This window comes from Heteronotia binoei, chromosome 4 (genome assembly GCF_032191835.1).
Source record: "Heteronotia binoei isolate CCM8104 ecotype False Entrance Well chromosome 4, APGP_CSIRO_Hbin_v1, whole genome shotgun sequence".
NCBI classification, from domain to species: Eukaryota; Metazoa; Chordata; class Lepidosauria; order Squamata; family Gekkonidae; genus Heteronotia; species Heteronotia binoei.
The window spans coordinates 184116589-184141254 of NC_083226.1; the positions used below are offsets into that span (position 1 = coordinate 184116589).

The 24666-nt window shown below is 50.6% G+C and overlaps 1 pseudogene; it reads right to left on the reverse strand.

The window, feature by feature from the left end:
• The window catches only part of LOC132570192 (zinc finger protein 658B-like), a 48756-nt pseudogene continuing 24090 nt past the window's right edge, over window positions 1–24666 (reverse strand).

The window sequence follows — 24666 nt, forward strand, 5'->3', positions numbered from 1 at the left end:
TTAACCCTCTCGGCGCTGCAGAGGGAGGCAAGGGGCGCCCCGCCGTCTCCTGAGCAAGAGGAGCTCCGGCTGCTGCTCAGGGCTTTTGTGGCTCTTCTGCACCAGATCTTGGGAGGCTGCAGGACAGGAAGGGACAGAGAGCCAAGAAGCAAACAGATGGACAGTGGCTGGATGCTGCTGCTGCAGCCCTCAGCCGGGGCAGGAGAAGGACCTAAGAGAAGCCCTGTTGGATCCGGCCCCAGCACCAAGAATACAGAGCATCCCTGCCCCAGACAGAAGAACATAAGATAAGCCCTGTTGGATCAGGCCAATGGCCCATCCACTCCAACACTCTATCATACAATTGCCAACAAACCAGGTGCCATCAGGAGGTCCCCCAGCAGGGCCAGAACTTCAGAATCCCTCCTACTGTTGCCCCCCACCCCAGCACCAAGAATATAGAGCATCACTGCCCCAGAAGAACATGAGAGAAGCCCTGTTGGATCAGCCCAGTGGCCCATCCGCTCCAACACTCTGTGTCACACAGTGGCCAACAAACCAGGCTCCATCAGGAGGTCCATCAGTGGAACCAGGACACTAGAAGTCCTCCCACTGTTGCCCCTCCGAAACACCAAGAATACAGAGCATCTCTTGCCGCAAACAGAGAGTTCCATCTATGCCTTGTGGCTAATAGCCACTGATGGACCTCTGCTCCATGTTCATCCAATCCCCTCAGGAAGTTGCCAGATAGCTGTATTATATAAGTGTTTTTAAACTGAATTTGAGAAGGGCGGGATATAAGTCCAGATATAAATAAATAAATAAATGCTTGTAGCCGCCACCACCTCCTGTGGCAGTGAATTCCACATGTTAATCCCTCTTTGGGTGAAGGACTTCCTTTTATGCGTTCTAACCTGACTGTTCATCAATTTCATTGACTGCCAAGAGCCCCAAGCGTTTTAACCTTTCTTCATAGGGAAAGTGTTCCAACCCTTGAATCATTCTAGTTGCCCTTTTCTGCACTTTTTCCAATGCTGTAATATCTTTTTTGGGTTGTGAACAGAAAGTTCAGATCACAGTACTGCAGCACTGCTGCTTGACCACTCTTTGAAGATTATGACCATGTAGCAGGGTGAGAGATTTCATCTCACTACTTTAATTTGGAAAGGTATCTGCATTAGGGTTGCTAAGAGGCCTGAAAGGGTGGGGGGGATCATCTCAAGAGATGAATAACAGCCCCTCGTGCCTCTGTTAAAGGGAGAGAATGCTTTTTCCCTCTTCAGGCAGTGAGCGACCCTAGAAAACAAAACTCAGTTTAGGAAGGGGCACAGCTCAGATTAAAGAAATGATGATTTGCACCAGGCAGATCAGATTTGTTTTCTATGTTCAGCAGGTTTTTAATGAGTTGGTCTTCATTAAATCCACAGGAGGCTTGGAAGGACTTTGAGTGCCCTTCAGCAGGTCACATTTTCAGGCTAACCGACCTTGCCAGATAGCTTTAAGGACTGGGGGTTTTTGGGGGGTGGGAGTCTGTATTCAAAGAGATATGTTTGATAGGTGTGGAAATCTCATGACTTTTACATTTATTTATTTCTAAGTGGACAGGGACTTGGGGGATGCATCTCACCCCCCCCCACACACAACGTTTCATATTTCCCTTTCCCGAAAGACCTCCTTTTCTCCTGCTTCCTTCTCCTTCCCACCCCATAGCCAACCTATATTTTCTGCCCCCGTCTTCAGCTTAGGTGTAGTGGTGAAGTGCGCAGGAGAACCGGGTTTGATTCTCCACTCCTCCACTTGCAGCTCCTGGAATGGGCTTGGGTCAGCCATAGTAGTTAAGTGCAGAGACTCTACTCTGGGAGAACCGGGTTTGATTCCTCATACCTCCACTTACACCAGCTGGAATGGCCTTGGGTCATCCATAGCTCTCGCAGTTGTCCTTGAAAGGGCAGCTGCTGTGAGAGCTCTCTCAGCCCCACCCACCTCACAGGGTGTCTGTTGTGAGGGAGGACGCTAAAAGAGATTGTGAGCCACTCTGAGATTCAGAGTATGGGACGGGGTATAAACAATATCTTCTTCCTTCCTCTCTCCCCGTTCAGCATCCTCTACCTTGGAAAACTAAAGCCCAGTTCTGAGCTGCTGGCCACTAGGTCAGGCCCTCCAGAACTTCAGGGGGGGGGGGGGAGAGCCTCACTTTCCCCTAAGAGCCAGTTTGGTATAGTGCTTAGGAGTACGGACTCTAATTGGTAGTACATAAACACCTAGTTTCTTTAAATGAAACTAAGTCTCAGGGCCAGATGAATTGCATCCAAGGGTTCTAAAAGAACTTGCGGATGTAATTTCTGAGTCTCTGGCTATTAGTTTTGAAAATTCTTGGAGAACAGGAGAGGTGCCAGAAGATTGGAGGCGGGCGAATGTTGTCCCCATCTTCAAGAAGGGGAAAAAAGAGGATCTGGGTAACTACCGACATGTCAGCTTGACGTCTATACCTGGAAAAGTTTTAGAACAAATCATCAAACAGTCGGTCCTGGAACACTTAGAAAGAATGGATGTGATTACTAAGAGCCAGCATGGGTTTCTCAAGAACAAGTCATGTCAGACCAACCTGATCTCTTTTTTTTTTTTTGAGAAAGTGACTACCTTGCTGGATCAGGGGAATGCTGTAGACACCGTTTAACTTGATTTCAGTAAGGCCTTTGATAAGGCTCCACATACTATCCTTGTTGACAAGTTGGCAAAATGTGGTTTTGATCCTGTTACCGTTAGGTGGATCTATAACTTGTTGACAAATCGCACCCAAAGAGTTCTTGTGAGTGGTTCCTCATCCTCTTGGAGTGACAAGTGGAGGGCCTCAAGGATCTGTCCTGGAACCTGTTTTGTTCAACATCTTTATAAATGATCTGGATGAAGGAATAGAGGGAACGCTGATTAAATTTGCAGATGATACTAAATTGGAAGGGGCTGCAAACACAGAAGACGACAGAAACAGGATACAGGATGACCTTCAGGCTGGAAAACTGGGCTAAAAACAATAAAATGAATTTTAACAGGGATAAATGTAAAGTTCTGCATTTAGGTAGGAAAAATCCAATGCATGGTTATAGAATGGGGGAGACTTGTCTTAGCAGTAGTATGTGTGAAAAGGATCTAGGGGGTCTTAGTGGATCATACGCGGAACATGAGTCAACAGTGTGATGCAGTGGCTAAAAAGGCAGATGCAATTTTGGGCTGTATCAACAGAAGTATAGTGTCCAGATCACATGATGTGATGGTATCGCTTTACTCTGGTAAGACCTCATTTGGAGTATTGTGTTCAGTTTTGAGCACCACATTTTAAGAAGGATATAGACAAGCTGGAACGGGTCCAGAGGAGGGCGACGAAGATGGTGAGGGGTCTGGAGACCAAGTCCTGTGAGGAAAGGTTGAAGGAGCTGGGGATGTTTAGCCTGGAGAGGAGGCGGCGGAGAGGTGATAGGATCACCATCTTCAGGTACTTGAAGGGCTGTCCTATAGAGGATGGGGTGGAATTGTTTTCTGTGGCCCAGGAAGGTAGGACCAGAACCAGTGGGTTGAAATCAAATCAAAAGAGTTTCCGGCTCAACATTAGGAAGAACTGCAAACGTGGGGCCTAAAGGGGTTGCCAACCTCCAGGTGGGACTTCCAGTTCTTCCCCCGGGATGACCACCCACCTCCTGCCGGGAGACCAGCTCACCTGGAGGAAACCCTGGCACCAGGGGGGGGGGGGAGGACTCTGCGGCATTGGCTGTCCCCATCTCGGCTTCCCCTCCCGCAGCTGGCCCTTCCCACCATGCACCCCCTCCCCAAATGCCCAGGGACTTCCCGCCCGCCCGGGTCTGGCAACCCCTCCCTCCCTCCCTGCACCTGCCAGCCTGGGACTCCCCTCCGAGGCCCTCTGCCCTACACCCTCCGGCTGCTGCTGAAGAGGGGAGGGCAGGAGGAGTGCCTGCTGGGGTTGCCAACCTCCAGGTGGGTCTCCAGCTCTCCCCCAGGATGATCACCCACCTCTTGCCTGCAGAGGCCAGCTTTCTTGGGGGGAAGCTCTGACCCCGGAGGGAGGGTGGGAGAGGGGTGGCTTCCTCCTCTCAAGTTCCCCTCCCCCCAGCTGGCCCTTCCCGCCATGCACCCCCTCCCCCAATAGCCAGGGACTTCCCGCCCGGGAGCTTTCAACCCCCTCCCTCTCTCTGTCAAGACTGAGGGATCATGGCCTACCAAATAGGCCCTGTTAAAATCACAATGGATCCACTGCTGCTAACGTTCCCCTCTGGTCAACTCCCCTGCCCCCTTTTTCTTCTTTTGAATTGTAACTGGTGTGAAGGAAACAGTCTGCGCCTTCTCAGGGCTCAGAGGTGGGAGGAAGCTATGCACGAGAATACAAGGCCAGTTGGTCGGCTATCGCCTGAGACCGTATCTAGTAGTTGTGTGTGAATGTTCCTTCCTGTGAAGCCCCCGCCCGTAGGAATGCAATGTGTCGGCTGCATTCTTAGCAAGCTAGAGGCTTGCGCTAGAGCACCGGTATCAATAAATGCAGTCTTAGTATCAACTTTGACTCGTTCTTGAATCCCTCGACTTGACACCCTCCACCTGCCAGCCTGGGACTCGCCTCCGAGGCCCCCTGCCCGACACCCTCCGGCTGCTGCTGCAGAGGGGAGGGCAGAAGGAGTGCCTGCTGGGGTCGCCAACCTCCAGGCGGGTCTCCAGCTTTCCCCCAGGATGATCCCCCACCTCTCGCCTGCAGAGGCCAGCTTTCTTGGGGGGAAGCTCTGACCCCGGAGGGAGGGAGGGAGGGAGAGGGGTGGCTTCCTCCTCTCAAGTTCCCCTTCCCCAGCTGCCCCTTCCCGCCATGCCCCCCTCCCCCAATGCCCAGGGACTTCCTTCCCGCCCGCCCGGGAGCTGGCAACCCCTCCCTCCAGCTGCCAGCCTGGGACTCCCCTCCGAGGCCCCCTGCCCGACACCCTCCGGCTGCTGCTGCAGAGGGGAGGGCAGAAGGAGTGCCTGGTGCGGTTGCCAACCTCCAGGGGGGCCTCCAGCTCTCCCCCCGGGAGGGCCACCCACCTCCTGCCGGGAGAGACCAGCTCACCGGGAGGAAACCCTGGCACCGAGGGGGGAGCATGGAGGCACTGGCTGTCCCCGTCTCGGGATCCCCCCCCCCAGCTGGCCCTTCCCGCCATGCACCCCTCCCCAAATGCCCAGGGACTCGACCTGCAAGCCTGGGACTCCCCTCCGGCGGCTGCGCGGCTTCCCGCTCCTCTTCCGCGGGCTGCAGACCCTGCTCCGCCCCCTCCCCGCCTTCCCGGTCCTCCCGCGGCCGCTCCAGCCGCCAACTCGGTGGCTTTAACCCTCTCGGCGCTGCAGAGGGAGGAAAGGGGCGCCCCGCCGTCTCCTGCGCCGAGAGGAGCTCCGGCTGCTGCTCAGGGCTTTGGGGGCTCTTCTGCGCCAGATCTGGGGAGGCTGCAGGGCAGGGAGGGGCAGATGGACAGTGGCTGGATGCTGCTGCTGCTGCAGCCCTCGCGGGGTCAGGGGAAGGACCTAAGAGAAGCCCTGTTGGGTCAGCCCAGTGGCCCATCCGCTCCAGCGCTCTTCGGTCACACAGTGGCCAGAACCCAGGAGTCCTCAGGAGGTCACCAGCAGGGCCAGAACCTCAGAATCCCTCCGGCTGTTGCCCCCCCCCCCCGCCCCAGCACCAAGAATACAGAGCATCACTGCCCCAGACAGAGTTCCATTTATACCCTGTGGCTAAGAGCCAGATGGACCTATGCTCCAGGTGTTTATCCAGCCCTCTCTTGAAGCTGGCTATGCTTGCAGCTGCACCCACCTCCTGTGGCCGTGAGTTCCTCGTGTTAATCACCCTTTGGGTGAAGAAGGACTTCCTTTTATCCGTTCTCACCGGACTGCTCAGCAATTTCATTGAGTGTCCATCAGTTCTTGTATTCTGAGAAAGGGAGGAAAGTTCTTCTCTTTCCGCCTTCTCTGTCCCATGCAGAATCTTGCAAACCTCCTCCTCTAGCACCTGGGTGGCAAAGCAGCTTGTTGGGCCCCTCAAGCTGCGCTGAGAGAGTGGAAGGTGCCGGGGGTGGGGGGCAGGGAGACCCTTGGTTGATTGAGCAGCAGAGGAAAAGGAAGAAGAAGAGGAACCTCCTGATGACACTTGGGGTGGTTTTTTTGGCCACTGTGTGACACAGAGTGTTGGACTGGATGGGCCACTGGCCTGATCCAACATGGCTTCTCTTATGTTCTTATGTGACACAGAGTGTTGGACTGGATGGGCCACTGGCCTGATCCAACAGGGCTTTTCTTATGTTCTTACGTGACACAGAGAGTTGGACTGGATGGGCCATTGGCCTGATCCAACATGACTTCTCTTCTGTTCTTGACACAGAGTGTTGGACTGGATGGGCCACTGGCCTGATCCAACAGGGCTTCTCTTATGTTCTTACGTGACACAGAGAGTTGGACTGGAGGGGCCACTGGCCTGATCCAACAGGGCTTCTCTTATGTTCTTATGTGACACAGAGTGTTGGACTGGATGGGCCACTGGCCTGATCCAACAGGGCTTCTCTTATGTTCTTATGTGACACAGAGTGTTGGACTGGATGGGCCACTGGCCTGATGCAACAGGGCTTCTCTTATGTTCTTATGTGACACAGAGTGTTGGACTGGAGGGGCCACTGGCCTGATCCAACAGGGCTTATCTTATGTTCTTATGTTTAAGAAGAACTGCAGATTTATACCCCGCCCTTCTCTCTGAATCAGAGACTCAGAGCGGCTTACAATCTCCTTCTTTTATCTTCTCCCCCCACAACAGACAAGCTGTGAGGTGGGTGGGGCTGAGAGGGCTCTCACAGCAGCTGCCTTTTTAAGAACAACTCCTCCCCCTCCTGTGTGTCCGCCAACATCTTCATCTCTGTTTCCCCGGCCTCACATCTCTACTCCCCCCCAAGAGGGGCTGCTAGCGCTTCTCTCCCAGTGCCACTCCCCCCCACGCCCAACTGATGTGAAAGGTCCCTTTGCTCTAAAGGAAGGTCGTAGATCCTTTGTAAAATTATGAGGCTGGCTGGGAGATAGGGTTGCCAGCTCTGGGTTGGGAAATTCCTCGAGATTTGGGGAGAGCAGGGAGGAACCTCAGAGGGGTCTAATGCCAGAGAGTCCCCCCCCCCTCCAAAGCAGCCATTTTCCCCCAGGGAACGGATCTCTGTGGCCTGGAGATAACTTGCAATTCTGGGAGATCTCCAGGCCCCACCTGGAGGTTGGCAACTCCCACAGGGCAGGGTGCCAGCACACTTTGCGGAATAAGTGGTATCTTGCCACCTAGACCAGAGCCTCGCTTTTTGGCTCATCACTGGAAGTGCCCGCTTTCACGCCAAATGCCAGAAAGACTGCTACGGCATATGCCTCAGTCATTGGACTTTGACCCCCCCCCCTTGAAATATTTACAGTGAGTCTGAGTAGAAATATGAAGCCAGAGGGGCTGAGGCAACATAAGGCAGCTTCATGAGTTCATGCATTACTGGGGAGGGGCTGAGCGGTAGAGCATCCACTTGGCACGCAGAAGGTCCCCAGGTTCAATTCCTGGAATTCCCAGTAGAACAAAGCAGGAGTCCAAGAACAACTCCTGCCCCACCCCACCCCGCATCCCTTTATTCTGGATTGCATTAGCGTGGGATCAACAGAAGTATAGTGTCCAAATCACATTAACATATGAACATATGAAGCTGCCTTATACTGAATCAGACCCTTGGTCCATCAAAGTCAGTATTGTCTTCTCAGACTGGCAGTGGCTCTCCAGGGTCTCAAGCTGAGGTTTTTCACACCTATTTGCCTGGACCCTTTTTTGGAGATGCCAGGGATTGAACCTGGGACCTTCTGCTTCCCAAGCAGATGCTCTACCACTGAGCCACCGTCCCTCCCCATGATGTGATGGGATTGCTTTATTCTGCTCTGGTAAGACCTCATCTGGAGTATGGTGCTCAGTTTTGGACACCACATTTTAAGAAGGATATAGACAAGCTGGAACGGGTCCAGAGGAGGGCGACAAAGATGGTGAGGGGTCTGGAGACCAAGTCTTATGAGGAAGAAGAAGAAGAAGAAGAAGAATTGCAGATTTATATCCCGCCCTTCTCCCTGAATCAGAGACTCAGAGCGGCTTACAATCTCCTATGTCTTCTCCCCCCACAACAGACACCCTATGAGGTGGGTGGGGCTGGGAGGGCTCTCACAGCAGCTGCCCTTTCAAGGACAACCTCTGCCAGAGCTATGGCTGACCCAAGGCCATTCCAGCAGGTGCAAGTGGAGGAGTGGGGAATCAAACCTGGTTCTCCCAGATAAGAGTCCGCACACTTAACCACTACACCTCAGGAAAGGTTGAAGGAGCTGGACATGTTTAGTCTGGAGAGGAGGCAGCTGAGAGGTGATAGGATCACCATCTTCAAGGACTTGGAAGGGCTGTCATATAGACGATGGTGTAAATTGTTTTCTGTGGCCCCAGAAGGTCGGAAGAGAACCAATGGGTGAAGTTAGATCAAAAGAGTTTCTGTCTCAACATTAGGAAGAACTTCCTGACCATTAGAGGAACAGGCTTCCTCCTTGGGAGGTGGTGGGCTTTCCTTCCTTGGAGGTTTTCAAACAGAGGCTAGATGGCCACCTGACAGCAATGAAGATCCTGTGAATTTAGGGGGGAGGCGTTTGTGAGTTTCCTGCATTGTGCAGGGAGTTGGACTAGATGACCCTAGAGGTCCCTTCCAACTCTATGATTCTATGATCACATCAGGGTTCCCGCACAAGCACTCTATTGGTCCATTCGAACCAGCAGGGGGCCTGTGATTGGAGCAGGGCAGCAGGGATTAGATTGTTCCCAAATTCCCAAGCTCTGGTCGTCTGGCTCCAATGAGCTAGGCAGGAACACCCCATTCAGTTCTCACTACTCCACATACACAACACCTGGCTTCTCCTCCTGAAGCGTCACTGGGGAGCCTCCCATGCTTCTCAGCCTGGCCTGCCTTGCAGGGCTGTTGCAGGGAGAGAGGAGGCGGAAGAACCCCAAGGGCCCCCCTAAACCCCGTAGCAGAATCAGCGTCCAGTTGGAGGTCTTTGCTTGCTCCACTGAGCAGGACAAGCGGCGCCATCTCTTGGCGGGGCAGTGGCAGCCCAAACCCAGGGATCGGAGCCAGCCAGGGGCTGCTGGGCTCGGTCTGGCAGAAAGCCAGGGGGCACCTGGCAGGATGGGGCTGCTGGCTCCCTTCCACTCTGTCGGGCCGCCCCGTCTTCTCCTGGGCCTCCTCCTCTGGGCGCAGTTCTCAGGTGGGCGGGCGCTGCATTGGAAGGAGGAGGTGGCAGCCGGCCTACGGGGCGGGTGTTCCTCCCTTTGGGGGTCTGCGAGTAGGATCTCCCAGGAGGCACGGTGGCTCAGTGGTAGAGCATCTGCTTGGTAAGCAGAAGTTCCCAGGTTCGATCCCCGGCACATCCAACTAAAAAGGGTCCAGGCAAGTAGGCATGAAAAACTTCCCTTGGGACCCTGGAGAGCTGCTGCCAGTCTGAGCAGACAATACTGACTTTGATGGACTCAGAAGAAGGCAGCTTCCTATGTTCATTTATATGTTCAGGAAGGCTCCTGGCTGTGCTAAAAGCGCCCCCACCCACGGCACTCCAGTTGTCTCCTGAAATCTCATGCTTTAAGGGTGAAATAACCCTCCCCCCACCTTTACATAAGCAGCACCTGAAAGGTGAGATTAGAGGAGAGCCGTGGTTTGCCCTCCATGGGCAGCGCTGGAGGGATCCCCGTCTGGAGGGGGCGGAGCTGGCGGCCGTTCCCAGCCCTACCAAAAAAGCGACCACACAGGGCAATCCCTCCTGGGTGTGCCCACTGTAAGTGACTGCTGGGATCCCCTCCTGGGCTGTTTTGGCAGGGCCGGGAAAGCCCCCCCTCCCTGCCCATGGTGACCTGAGGCCCTGCAGTGCACTCACCAACCCTGGCAGTCCAGTGGTCTCCTAAAAAATCACTTCCAGAGACCCCAAGAATACAAGATTTCAGGACAGCCTTCCCTTCCCTTGGAAAGGTGTGCTGTGTCACGGGCTGGGGCCAAGTCAGGCGAAGTCCAGGGGCAGTCCAAGGTCTGTAGCTGGTGAGCAGGGAGGGTCCAAAGCGCCAAAACCGAATCACAGTCCAGGTATCGCAGGTCAGAGGTTCAGAAGCCGGTCAGGGGGTCCAGAAGTCAATGCCAAAGTCAGGGGGTCCAAAAGCCAAAGTCAGAAGCCGAAGTGGATGCTAGAACGTCAGGTAGGTGACTAGTTGCTTCCACAAAGCCTCCTCCCAAAGCCCACAGTTATATAGCCCTCTGCTGTCTGTTGCTCATTTGGGCTAATTGTTGTCTCAGAGAGGCGGCCAGGATCCCGCTGAGACTCAAGCATCCTCACTCTTAGAAGGGCCAGAATCCTTTTAAAACTCAGGGCTCAGGGAGCGTCTTCCTCGTGAGCATGCCGCCCTCCTCCGATCCCTGAGGTCCTGACGAAGGCGGTCACGCACACGAGCCACCCGAGAGGGCGAGGCAGGGGGGCTTGGATCTTCTCCCGCAGAAGGCAGGGGCACTGGTGCAGGTGGCAGGGGCACAGTTTCTCCTGCAGGGTCCCCAGCACCCATGACATGCTGTGCTGCTGGAGGGCTCCGTGGCCCAGCAAGAGGCCATTGGGCTGTGCGCGTGAAAATCCAGTCCTAGAGCCTTTTGCACCCTTGCCAAAACTTACTGCTTGCACCCCCCCCTCCCTTCTATCCTAAGAGCCCACAGAATAAAACGGAGGGATCGGGAGCCTCAGGGTGACACCAGAGAAGGGGGTTAAAGTTTAAATCCCCTCCTCTAGAGGTGGGCCGCAGCGGAGGCCTGATCCCGCCATTCTATCCTATTGGCCCATAGAAAAGAATGGAGTCCTACTGTGGATTTAATGAAGCCCAACTCGTAAAAAACGCACTAAGCACAGAAAACACAAAGTCTGATTTCCCTGATGCAAATCATCATCTCTTTAATCTGAGCTGTGACCCTTCCCAAAGTGAGTTTTGTTTTCTAGGGTGGCCCACTGCCTGGAGGGGGGGGCGGGGAGACTCTTTAGATGCCCTTTCCACCTATGAAGCCTCTGGGGAAAAGACAGGATTTCCTCCCACCCTTTCAGGCCTGTTAGCAACCTCAAATGCAGATGCTTTTCCAAATTAAAGCAGTGAGATGAAATTTCTCACCCTGCTGAAAGGTCATCATCTCCAAGGAGGAATTCAAGGGGACCTCTGAGGAGTCAGAGGTGGGGAGTAACCTTGGTCCAGGGCTCTCTCCGGGGCATTTCTGGTTTTAGGGGGGGGGGGGAGGAGTGGGAGGAGAGAAACTTGGTTCCCCTTCCGGGGAAAATCTGGGGGTGGGAGAAGCCCTGTTGGATCAGCCAAGTGGGCCATCCGCTCCAACACTCTGTGTCACACAGTGGCCAAAAAACCAGGCACGATCAGGAGGTCCATCAGTGGGGCCAGGACACTAGAAGCCCTCCCACTGTTCCCCCCCCCCACATCAAGCACCTAAAATACAGAGCATCCCTGCCTCGGACAGAGTTCCATTTATACCCTGTGGTTGAGCCACTGATGGACCTCTGCTTCAGATGCTTATCCAATCCCCTCTTGAAGCTGGCTATGCTTGCAGCTGCCACCACCTCCTGTGGCAGTGAATTCCACATGTTAATCACCCTTTGGGTGGAGAACGTTTTGGCTGGCAGATAGGGTTGCAAACTCTGGGTTGGGAAATTCCTCGAGATTTGGGGAGGGCAGGGAGGAACCTCAGTGGGGTCTAATACCAGAGAGTCCCCCCTGCAAAGCAGCCATTTCCCCCGAGGGAACGGATCTCTGTTCTCAGGAGATAACTTGTAATTCCGAGAGATCTCCAGGCCCCACCTGCAGGTTGGCAACTCTCACAGGGCAGGGTGCCAGCACACTTTGCAGAACAGGTGGCATCTTGCCACCTAGAACAGAGCCCTACTTTGACTTATCACTGGAAGTGCCCATCTTCACGCCAAATGCCAGGACATCGACAACTGCCTACGCCTCCGACTTTGACACACACACAGAGGAAATATTTTGAGTCTGAGTAGAAAATATTAAACCAGAGGGGCTGAGGCAGCATAAGGCAGCTTCATGAGTTCATGCATAAGAACATAAGAGAAGCCCTGTAGGATCAGGCCAATGGTCCATCCAGTCCAACACTCTGTGTCACACAGTGGCCAAAAAACCAGGTGCCATCAGGAGGTCCATCACTGGGGCCAGGGCACTAGAAGCCATCCCACTGTTGTCCCCCCCCCCCCGCAAGCACCAAGAACACAGAGCATCCCTGCCCCAGAGATTAGAACATAAGAGAAGCCCTGTTGGATCAGCCCAATGGTCCATCCAGTCCAACACTCTGTATCACACAGTGGCCAACAAACCAGGTGACACCGGGAGGTCCATCAGTGGGGCCAGGACACGAGAAGCCCTCGCACTGTTGCCCCTCTGAAGCACCAAAGATACAGAGCATGACTTGCCCCAGACAGAGAGTTCCATCTATACCTTGTGGCTAATAGCCACTGATGGACTTCTACTCCATATGTTCATCCCATCCCTTTGGGAAGCTGTCTATGCTTGCAGCCACCGCCACCTCCCGTGGCAGTGAATTCCATGTGTTAATCACCCTTTGGGTGAACAAGGGTTTCGTTTTATCCGTTCTAACCCGACTGCTCAGCAATTTCATTGAGTGCCCACGAACCCCAAGCGTTTTAACCTTTCTTCATAAGGAAAGTGTTCCAACCCTTGAATCATTCTAGTTGCCCTTTTCCAATGCTATAATATCTTTTTTGAGGTGCGGTGACCAGAATTGCACACGGTACTCCAAATTTCATTTCATTTCATTTTATTCTATTTATATCCCACCCTCCCCACCGAAGCGGCTCAGGGCGGCTCACAACACAAAAGTTGTAACGTAGGATTAAGTTTTAAAATACATCAATTACATCAGTTAAAACAATAAAACAATATAGTAATAAAACAATAAAACAATAAGACAAAGTGGTCTGCCAAAGTACTATACTACAGCCTTCCTAAGAAGTTCTCAAGTACCGATCAGTTATATGCCAACCGGAAGCGGACTGTCTTGCAGGCCCTGCGGAACTGCCCAAGGTCCCACAGGGCCCTCACCTCTTCCGGTAGCTGGTTCCACCAGCAAGGGGTTGTAATTGAAAAGGCCCTGTCCCTGGTCGACTTCAGATGGGCCTCCTTTGGCCTGGGGATTACAAGCAGATTTTGAGATCCCGATCTCAGCACTCTCTGGGGAACATGTGGGGAGAGACGGTCCCTAAGGTAGGCAGGTCCTAGGCCATATAGGGCTTTAGGTAATAACCAGCACCTTGTACCGAACTCGGTATATCATTGGCAGCCAGTGCAGTCCCCGGAGCCCCGGCTGGATGTGTTCCCGTCTAGGGAGCCCTAATAGCAGCCGGGCAGCAACATTCTGCACTAGCTGCAACTTCCAGGTTCGGCACAGGGGCAGCCCCATGTAGAGGGCATTACAGTAGTCCAACCTCGAGGTGACCGTTGCATGGATCACCGTTGCCAGATCGTCATGCTCCAGGAAAGGGCCAATTGCCTCGCCTGCCTAAGATGAAAAAATGCAGACTTAGCAGTGGCTGCTAACAGTCAGGAAGGTCCCCAGGTTCAATTCCTGAAATTCCCACTTTAAAAGGACCCAGGGGCTCGTGTGTGTCAGGGGTGATGGGAAAGACCTTGGGCTGAGATGCTGCCAGTCTGAGTTGAGGCAGGGCCCAGTTTTGGCAAGGCCGGGAAAGCCCCCCATCCCCCGTGGTGACCTGAGGCCCTGCAGTGCGCCCACCAACCACTTCCAGTGACCCTGAGATGACAAGATTTTAGGACAGCCTTGCGTTCCCTTGGGCTGGCCCTAGAGCCTTTTGCGCCCTCGCCAAAACTAAGGACTTGTGCGTCCCTCCCTCATTCTGTCCTATGAGCCCATAGAATAAAATGGAGGGACTGGGAGGCGCAGTGAAGGCCTGATCCTCCCGTCTATCCTGTGGCCCCTACAAAAGAATGGAGTCCGTTCTTTCCTATGGGCCAACAGGCTAGAATGGAGGGATTTAAACTTACCGTCTCTTTCCCTCCCCCTCCCCGCAACAGACGCCCTGTGAGGTAGGTGGGGCTGAGGGAGCTCTTCAAGAACCGCTCTTGATGATAAATATCAAAAAAGGTTGTTAGACCATGGTTTCCGGTAATTGAATATTTATCGCAAAATGGTATTATACCAAATAACCCTTTGTATGCTAACTTGATATACTTTTAAAGTTTGAAACCATGAAAGTTATATATATTTGACAATTCAAGGAAAGGAAAGGTCCCCTGTTACGGGGTGGTTTCCCATTGCCTTCCCCAGTCATCTGCACTTTCCCCCCAGCAAACTAGCTACTCATTTTACTGACCTCGGAAGGATGGAAGGCTGAGTCAACTCTTGGGCCGGCTACTTCAACCAGCTTTCGCTGGAATAGAACTCATGTCGTGAGCAGAGAGTTCAGATCACAGTACTGCAGTACTGCTGCTTTACCACCCTGCGCCACGGGGCCGCTTGACAATTCAAAGGAAACCCTAGATACCATTATGTTAATACAGCGTTTGTATTTTGTTTTGTATTTTTAATGCATGATGTGTTAGGTAATATAAAATGTAATAAAAATGGAAATGAGGAAAGAAAAAGAACTGCTCTTGAGAAAACATCTCAGAGAACTGCAGCTGATCCAAGGTCACCCAACAGCTGCATGTGGAGTGGGGAATCAAACCAGTTCTCTCGATTAGAGTGTCTGCTCCTAACCACTATACCAAACTGACTCAGAGGGGAAAGTGAGGCTCTCCCCCGCCCCCGAAGTTCTGGAGGGCCTGACCTAGTGGCCGGCAGCTCAGAACTGGGCTTTATTTTTCCAAGGTAGAGGATGCTGAACGGGGAGAGAGGAAGGAAGAAGATATTGTTTATACCCCATCCCATACTCTGAATCTCAGAGTGGCTCACAATGTCTTTTACAACAGACACCCTGTGAGGCGGGTGGGGCTGAAAAGGCTCCCACAGCAACTCCTGCGAGAGCTATGGCTGACCCAAGGCCATTCCAGCAGCTGCAAGTGGAGGAGTGGAGAATCAAATCCGGTTCTCCCAGGTAAGAGTCTGCGCATTTAACCACTATGGCCGACCCAAGGCCATTCCAGCAGGTGCAAGTGGATGAGTGGAGAATCAAACCTGGTTCTCCCAGATAAGAGTCCGCACACTTTACCACTACACCAAACTGAAATGCTGAAAACGGGGAAAGAAAATATAGTTTGGCTATGGTGTGGGAAGGAGAGAAGGAAGCATGAGAAAAGGAGGTCTGTCACGAAAGGGAAATATGAAACAGTGTTTGTGGTGGGGAATGAGATGCTTCCCCCAAGTCCCTGCCCACTTAGAAATAAATAAATGTAAAAGTCATGAGATTTCCACACCTATCAAACATATCTCTTTGAATAAGGGCTCCCCTCCAAAAAAAAAATTAGTCCTTAAAGCTCTCTGGCAAGGTCGGTTAGCCTGAAAAGGTGACATGCTAAAGGGCACTCAAAGTCCTTCCAAGCCTCCTGTGGATTTAATGAAGACCAGCTCATTAAAAACCTGCTGAACACAGAAAACACAAAGTCTGATTTGCCTGGTGCAAATCATCATCTCTTTAATCTGAGCTGTGCCCTTTCCTGAGTTTTGTTTTCTAGAGTCACTCACTGCCTGAAGGGGAAAAAAGCATTCTCTCCCTTTAACAGAGGCGCGATGGGCTGTTATTTATCTCTTCAGATGCCCATTTCCACCCACAAAGCCTCTGGGGAAAAGACAGGATCTCCCCCCACCCTTTCAGGCCTGTTAGCAACCCTAATGCAGAGACCTTTCCAAATTAAAAGAGATGAAATCTCTCACCCTGCTGCATGGTCATAACCTCCAAGGAGGAATTCAAGGGAACCTCTGAAGAGTCAGAGATGGGGAGTTACCTTGACCCAGGGCTTCCTCTGGGGCATTTCTGGGTCATGATTTTAGGGGGAGGGGGAAGGAGCAGGAGGAGAGAAACTTGCATATCCTTCCTGGGAAAATCTGGGGGTGGAAAGAGAATCAGGATTAAGGAACATGTTCAGCAGTACTGCAGTACTGTGATCTAGACTCTCTGCTCACGACCTGAGTTCAATTCTGGCGGAAGGTGGATTCAGCTAGCCGGCCCAAGGTTGACTCAGCCTTCCATCCTTCTGAGGTCGGTAAAATGAGTCCCCAGCATGCTGGGGGGAAAGTGTAAAAGATTGGGGAAGGCCATGGCAACCCACCCGTAAAAAGTCTGCCATGAAAACATTTTGAAAGCAACGTCACCCCAGAGTCGGAAACGACTGGTGCTTGCACAGGGGACCTTTCCTTTCCTTCCTTCACCTTCCACAAGGTTCACATGCCAACTCCACAGATACTATTCCATTTCCACAATGATGGATAATACTCTGTGTGTGTGCACGTCTAACCTCTTAGAACTTACTGAGTTGTTGGGTAAGGAGACACAAGGTTTTCTTTCCAACCCAAATAAATCCTATCACCAGAACTCTTTGGGCTTCAAGGTAATAACACCCAAAAAACACGCACAGCAGGCTGGACGGGGGAGATGAGAGGGTTGTGTAATGCCTCTCAAGAGCTACTTGTCAGATTTAAGAAGTTTCTCAACTAAGGCTGCCGGCTGGTCACACGATGTTTATGCCCGTAGCAGAGAGGCTTCAGGGATCTCTTATCCTCAACTCGTCCATTTCATGACAGGATTTGGAAAAGGAAATGTTTCTGCCAGTTTTGTAGATGTCAGAAAAACTTAGATTTGCAGATAACATGAAGTAGCAAGTTTCATTGGGGAGGGGGACCACTAAAAAAGCCCTCCTTTGTGTAACTACTTTCTGAGCCTTCAGCACCTGGGTGTCTGAAGAAGACCCTCCGATCTAATCCATTAGATTGGCCTGCATCTGACTCAACGCTGTCGCTAGGTACATTTGCATACCGGTTTGCCACTCTTCAAGGATCTCCTGTGAAATCACAACATGCGCCGGCTCAGGGATCCCCAGTAAGGGTGTCGATCCCTCTGTCTTACTCATCTCAGACGGGCTGAGTTTATCTCCTACACCTCAATTTACTTATTTAACAAAAATGTTATATCTCCCCCTTTCCCTGCTCAGAATAAAATTAAACTACTCAATTCATTAGTTGACAGGATCACGCTATACCAACTTTAATTATCTATTTATTTTTTAAAGTAATTAATTACAGTTAATCAAGTACTGATTGCATCTTTAATTACAATTAGTTATAATCAAACTTAACCATTACTTCTATTTTGCTGTGGTTAAACACCCAAAACCGTTCACAATATCTCTCAGTAACAGAATTACTTCTATTTTCTAATAATTAAACATTCACACCTATACACCATGCCTCTCATACCCTCCTCTTTTCAATCATGCTTTATCATTGCATCCTACACCCATCACTCATCCATGTTAACCCAAGCACTCCAACTTCCACTCTTTATCAGTCATCCCACACTCTTCTATACAGTCCAGTATCTCTCCTGAAATTGAAAGTTCAAATAAACACGTCTTTCTGTCAGCCACTTTGAATCTTCCAACCTTGTTCTTCCTTCCTTCTTCCCGCCTTGTTCCTTCTACAGTTTATAGTTTAACTATCATAAATCTAGTTCCACCAATTCACTGTATCCCCGTCTATAAGTTTTCCACTTCACAGATATATTTATTAAGCAACCAACCGCACCTAGTCACTTAGCATTCCACTCACACAAAACCAACCACATTTACTCTTTTCTCTCTCTTTTGCTTCCAGTTACTGCCACCTTAACGTGTTATCACCCCATCCTTTCATTTAAAGGCCAAAATGTTTTCATTAAGTCTTCTCTCTTCCTCTTCCTGTTGCTCTTCTACTTTACGTCCACTTGCTCTGGAATAAATCTCACCAGCCCGTTTCATTTAGTGTTTTGATTTCCGCTATTCTGTCCCTTCCAGAACACCGTCCAAATAGCACAAAAGCAGCAGTCACATACAATTATTTTTACAGCCCCAAAAATCATGCAGTCAAAATTAATGGAATAGAAAGTTTGTATTTATAAGAATAATCAGCTATAGGTCCATCAGCAGCCGCAATCTGCCTGCTAACCAACTATACCAAATGCTAAACCTTTAATCCATTTCAGCTGTTGCCGTCGTCGTCAGTTCCAAACTTCTCCTCTTCTCCGTCGCCGCCCTCAGTTCACCCCCCTTTCATCTCCCGACCATAAATTCCAAGCCGCTGCTTATTCTTTAGCACATAGTAAATCACTTAGCTCTGTCTATTGCCTTTTGTTGGAAGTCTCTTCTCAGTTGTAAAAACCTTGCTGCCCTTTCTCCTCCTCTCCGGCATTCACAGCTCCTTCGCCATTAAGGCGTCCGCAACAACCTGTCCTTTGTGGTTACCAGGAGGCTCAAAATGAAGCCGACAGCCCCAGCTCGACCCTCCTCTTGCTCCCCCTGCCTTGAGAACCCCCCGACTGGGGTCCTACTGGGTCTACCTGCTTCTGGTGACCTCAAAAGCCCATGATCTACCTGGCTGATCTGTTTCTTTCACTTTTCCCAGCATGTGCTTAGAAACTGCTTGGCGTTCATAATATTAACAGGGAGTTGTAGGCAAAAAACATCTGATGGGAGTTTTGCCAAAACATATCTGGAGAGCTACCGTTGGCCACCCCTGCAGTAGAAGACAGAAACAGGATCCAGGATGATCTTGACACACTGGAAAACTGGGCTAAAACCAATAAAATGAATTTTAACAGGTATAAATGTAAAGTTCTGCATTTAAGTAGGAAAAGTTGAAAGGGACCTCCAGGGTCATCTAGTTCAAACTCCTGCACAATGCAGGAAACTCACAAACACCTCCCCCTAAATTCACAGGATCCTCATCGCTATCAGATGGCCATCTAGCCTCTGTTTAAAAACCTCCAAGGAAGGAGAGCCCACCGCCTCCCGAGGAAGCCTGTTCCATTTAGGTAGGAAAAATCCCATCCAAGGTTATAGGACGGGGGAGACTTGTCTTAGCAGTAGCATGTGTGAAGAGGGCCTTACATGAGTCAGCGTATGTTCCACTAATACCCCTAGATCCTCTTCACACCTACTACTGCTAAGACAAGTCTCCCCCATCCTATAGCCATGCATTGGATTTTTCCTACCTAAATGGAACAGCCTTCCTCGGGAGGTGGTGGGCTCTCCTTCCTTGGAGGTTTTAAAAGAGAGGCTGGATGGCCATCTGACAGCAATGAGGATCCTGTGAATTTAGGGAGCGGTATTTCCGAACTTCCTGCATTGTGCAGGAGGTTGGACTAGATGACCCTCGAGGTCCCTTCCAACTCTATCATTCTAATGTTTTATATGAAGAGTAGTTGTCTTTTAGGTGTAAAATATGAAGAAAGACCTTTTTTGGGGGTAAGCATTTTCACCGTTTCTCTTTCTGGTGGTTCTTAGATTCTCTAGATGATTTCCAAGCTGAGTTAAACTGCACATTCTGAGCAATTTTCCTCTGTATTGCGATTGAGGACTTCTATTGTTAACCAGTCTCCTATCGTTAATCAGTCACTCTGAGCACTCAAAATGTTTCTTCCCTGTGGGTTCTTCGGTCTGGTGAACGATGGCCAGTCCAAATGTATCTCTTTCCACACTCTGAGAATTAAAAGGGTTTCTCCCTGTATGGGTTCTTTGATGGACTTGAAGACTGCGACTCCAACTGAATCTCTTTCCACACTCTGAACATTCAAAAGGTTTCTCCCCTGTGTGGGTTCTCTGATGCAGTTGAAGACTGCTACTCCTACTGAATCTCTTTCCACACTCTGTGCATTCAAATTATTTTTGCTCTGTGTGAATTCTTTGATGCCCTTGAAGACTGCTACTCCAGCTGAATCTCTTCCCACACTCTGAGCATTCAAAAGGTTTCTCCCCTGGTTCTTTGGTGCAGCTGAAGACTGATACTCTGACTGAATCTCTTTCCACACTCGGTGCATTCAAAAGGTTTCTCTTCTGTGTGGATTGTTTGGTGCTGCTGAAGATACCCATTTGTACTGAATATCTTCCCACGCTCTGAGCATTCAAAAGGTTTCTCCACTGTGTGGGTTCTTTGATGCTCTTGAAGACTGCGACTCCAACTGAATCTCTTCCCACACTCTGAGCATTCAAAAGGTTTCTCCCCTGTGTGGGTTCTTTGGTGCAGCTGAAGACTGATACTCTGACTGAATCTCTTTCCACACTTGGTGCATTCAAAAGGTTTCTCTTCTGTGTGGATTGTTTGGTGCTGCTGAAGATACCCATTTGTACTGAATATCTTCCCACACTCTGAGCATTCAAAAGGTTTCTCCCCTGTGTGGGTTCCTTGATGGACTTGAAGATTGCTTCTCCGACTGAATCTCTTCCCACACTCTGTGCATTCAAAAGGTTTCTCTTCTGTGTGGGTTCTTTGATGCTCTTGAAGACTGCTACTATGACTGAATCTCTTTCCACATTCTGTGCATTCAAAAGGTTTCTCCCCTGTGTGGGTTCTCTGATGCGTTCGAAGATGACTATACTGACTGAATCTCTTCCCACACTCTGAGCATTCAAAAGGTTTCTCCCCTGTATGGGTTCTTTGATGCGTTCGAAGATGACTACTCTGACTGAATCTCTTTCCACACTCGGTGCATTCAAAAGGTTTCTCCCCTGTGTGGATTGCTTGGTGCTGCTGAAGATACCCATGTGTACTGAATCTCTTCCCACACTCTGAGCATTCAAAAGGTTTCTCCCCTGTGTGGGTTCCTTGATGGACTTGAAGATTGCTTCTCCGACTGAATCTCTTCCCACACTCTGTGCATTCAAAAGGTTTCTCCCCTGTGTGGGTTGTTTGATGCTTTTGAAAACTGCTACTCCGACTGAATCTCTTTCCACACTCTGAGCATTCAAAAGGTTTCTCCCCTGTGTGGGTTCTTTGATGATCTTTAAGACTGCAACTCGTCCTGAATCTCTTCCAACACTGTAAGCATTCAAAAGGTTTCTCCCCTGTGTGGGTTCTTTGATGATCTTTAAGACTGCAACTCGTGCTGAATCTCTTCCCACACCCTGAGCATTCAAAAGGTTTCTCCCCTGTGTGGGTTCTTTGATGCTCTTGAAGACTGCGACTCCAACTGAATCTCTTCCCACACTCTGAGCATTCAAAAGGTTTCTCCCCTGTGTGGGTTCTTTGGTGGACTTGAAGACTGCTACTATGACAGAATCTCTTCCCACACTCTGTGCATTCAAAAGGTTTCTCCCCTGTGTGGATTGTTTGGTGCCGTTGAAGCCTGTGACTCTGACTGAATCTCTTCCCACACTCTGAGCATTCAAAAGGTTTCTCCCCTGTGTGGGTTCTTTGGTGCAGCTGAAGACTGATACTCTGACTGAATCTCTTTCCACACTCGGTGCATTCAAAAGGTTTCTCCCCTGTGTGGATTGCTTGGTGCTGCTGAAGATTCCCATTCGTACTGAATCTCTTTCCACACTCTGAGCATTCAAAAGGTTTCTCCCCTGTGTGGGTTCTTTGATGGACTTGAAGACTGCTTCTCTGACTGAATCTCTTTCCACACTCTGTGCATTCAAAAGGTTTCTCCCCTGTGTGGGTTCTTTGATGGACTTGAAGACTGCTTCTCCGACGGAATCTCTTTCCACATTCTGTGCATTCAAAAGGTTTCTCCCCTGTGTGGGTTCTTTGGTGCCGTTGAAGATACACACTCGTACTGAATCTCTTTCCACACTCTGAACATGCAAAAGGTTTCTCCCCTGTGTGGGTTTTTTGGTGCAGCTGAAGACTGATACTCTGAATGAATCTCTTTCCACACTCGGTGCATTCAAAAGGTTTCTCCCCTGTGTGGATTACTTGGTGCTGCTGAAGCCACCTATTCGTACTGAATCTCTTCCCACACTCTGAGCATTCAAAAGGTTTCTCCCCTGTGTGGGTTCTTTGATGGACTTGAAGATTGCTTCTCTGACTGAATCTCTTTCCACACTCTGTGCATTCAAAAGGCTTCTCTCCCGTGTGGGTTACTTGATGCTGTTGGGGACAGCCACTCCAATTGAATCTCTTTCCACACTCTGAGCAATCAGAAGGTTTCTCCCGTGTGGGTAGGCCTCGAAAAGTGACGTTTCCTTTCAAGCCATTTTTAACTCTGACTGGCATTTGCTGATGAAGTTCCTCGTCCTCCTCATTTCTCTGATCATCCTCTGCTGGAATAAATAGAGAGGCCCTTTTAGTACCTGGGAGGTTTGTAAGGTCCAAAGGCATCTATGTGACTACATAAGGAAAGGATTGACAGCCCCTTGGCCTCATCCAGCTTGCCTGATCTTAACCAACTTTCCCCAGAATATTTAGTATTGAAGGATACCTCACACTCCCTGAAGAGCCACAGGAGAGCTCTTGCCCAGAACGAGTTTCTGCAATTCCAGATTTCAATCCCCAGAAGGCCACCCTCCCTCTCTTCCTCCTTACTCAGAGGGCTTTATGCTTGTTGCTCAGAAGTAAACCAGAAATCCCCTGTGGTTATCCCCTGCCTCTTCCCTTGACATAACCATAAAGGATACTCACTCTCAGCCAGCTCATTTGGGAAGGAAATATGCTCTTCGGATCCTCTTGTTGAACTCTCCAGCCTTTCTTTGGATGCAAAGCCATGCTCTGTTTCCACCACTATCTTTCTTATACTTCTCATTTCTTTTGCAGAAGGAGAGAAAGAGAGAGAAAGAGACTGATCATTCTTATATGGGAAAGGAAAGAAAGTCAAGAATAAAAATTCTTCTGGAAGGATGAAGTCGTGGTCAAGATCAAAGTGAAGAAGAAGAGGAGGAGGAGGAGATTGGATTTAAACCCTGCCATTCACTACCCAAAGGAGTCTCAGAGCAGCTTACAATCTCCTTTTCCTTCCCCTCCCCACAACAGATGCCCTGTGAGGGCTGAGAGAGCTCTGACAGAAACTGCTCTTGAGAGAACAACTCTGACAGAGATTGGACTGACCGAAGGTCACTCCAACAGTTTAACCTGGAAGAATGGGGAATCAAACCTGGTTCTCCCAGATAAAAGTCCACTCACTGAACCACTACACCAAACTGGCTATAAGGGATACGGATCTCTGAGGCAAAGCACCCCCTCCCAAGGGTTAATGTGATTATTAAGTCACCTAGTCCAACTCTTGGGGGGGAGGGGGGTGGGCTCCCTCTTGGGTATCCTGCCCCCCCCAGGGAAAGTGTATGCGCAATACATAGCCTCTCCTTTCCCGGTGTAGTGAACGTCGCGTGGTCACTGTCCGGCTATGCCTGGCAAATGGTCACTGCAATGGCCTCTCCTGCATTACTGCATCCGTGGCAATACCTTCCTGCTGGTCCCCCCCGTTTCTCACAGAGTTTGCCACGTCATGGTGCAACCGAATGTCCGGCAGTATAACCGGGTGGGCAGGCTGGGCTCACCAACCTCGCCAGCCAAAAGAAGGAAAACTCGAACATCAAACCCGGGCAGATAGAGCTCATTAATGTAACACCTACCACCTGGAGGACTCGCTGCTGGCGTCCCGGCTTACTGGGCCATGGCAGATGACCCCAAGGTGAAAGGGTGGAGCCAGTACCACGCACACTGTGCTTCACCTAAAAATTCCTCTGCGCAGGCCTGAAGGGCATATCCACATCCACAACCCACAACACACCAAGTCCTGCAGCGATGGGCAAAGGGCGAAACGGCAGGTGGAAGATGCCACTGGAAGCCGCAGTCCCGATCCTGCATGTAGGCGGTTCAGGGTATTGGTCGCCTGATGCTGACCCGGAGACGAAAGCATTTTTCGGCAGCACCCTGAACGACCAAGCAGCCTTATCTAGGGACAGCACTGCTTGCTCCGCACGGAGAGGGGCCTAGAAAAGGTGGCCTAAACAAAGCTCGTCTCCCCCACCCCAGTTGGCTAGCCACGGTCAACGGGCATCCTTACTTGCGGTCAAAAAATAACAACAAAGAAAAGGCATGCACCTGCCTCACAAAGTGTGCAAAGACTTAAGCTTGCGTGTTGGAACATCAGAACCATGCTTGACACAGTAGACAGAGGTCGCCCTGAACGACGCTCTGCTCTAGTTGCCCACGAATTTCTCAGGTTGAATATTGACATAGCAGCTCTCAGTGAGGTCCGTTTCCCTGAGGAAGGTAGTCTTCAAGAACATGGTGCTGGCTATACCCTCTACTGGTTGGGTAAGTCAAAGACTGAGAGCCGCCTTTCTGACATTCGCTTCATGGTCAGGAACTCCATTGCCTCCAAACTCAAAAACCTGCCAACAGGTCATTCAGATGGCATCATGTCCATGCGCCTCCCACTTCAAAACAAGCAGCATGCAACACTCTTCAGTGTGTATGCCCCAACCCTTCAAGCAGATCCTGCAGAAAAGAACAAGTTCTATGCTGATCTACGCAACCTCGTACGGAAGACCCCTACAGAGGACAAGGTGATCATCCTTGGCGACTTCAATGCCAGAGTAGGTAAAGACTCGGAAGCCTGGAAAGGAGTACTTGGCAAACACGGCATTGGAAACTGCAA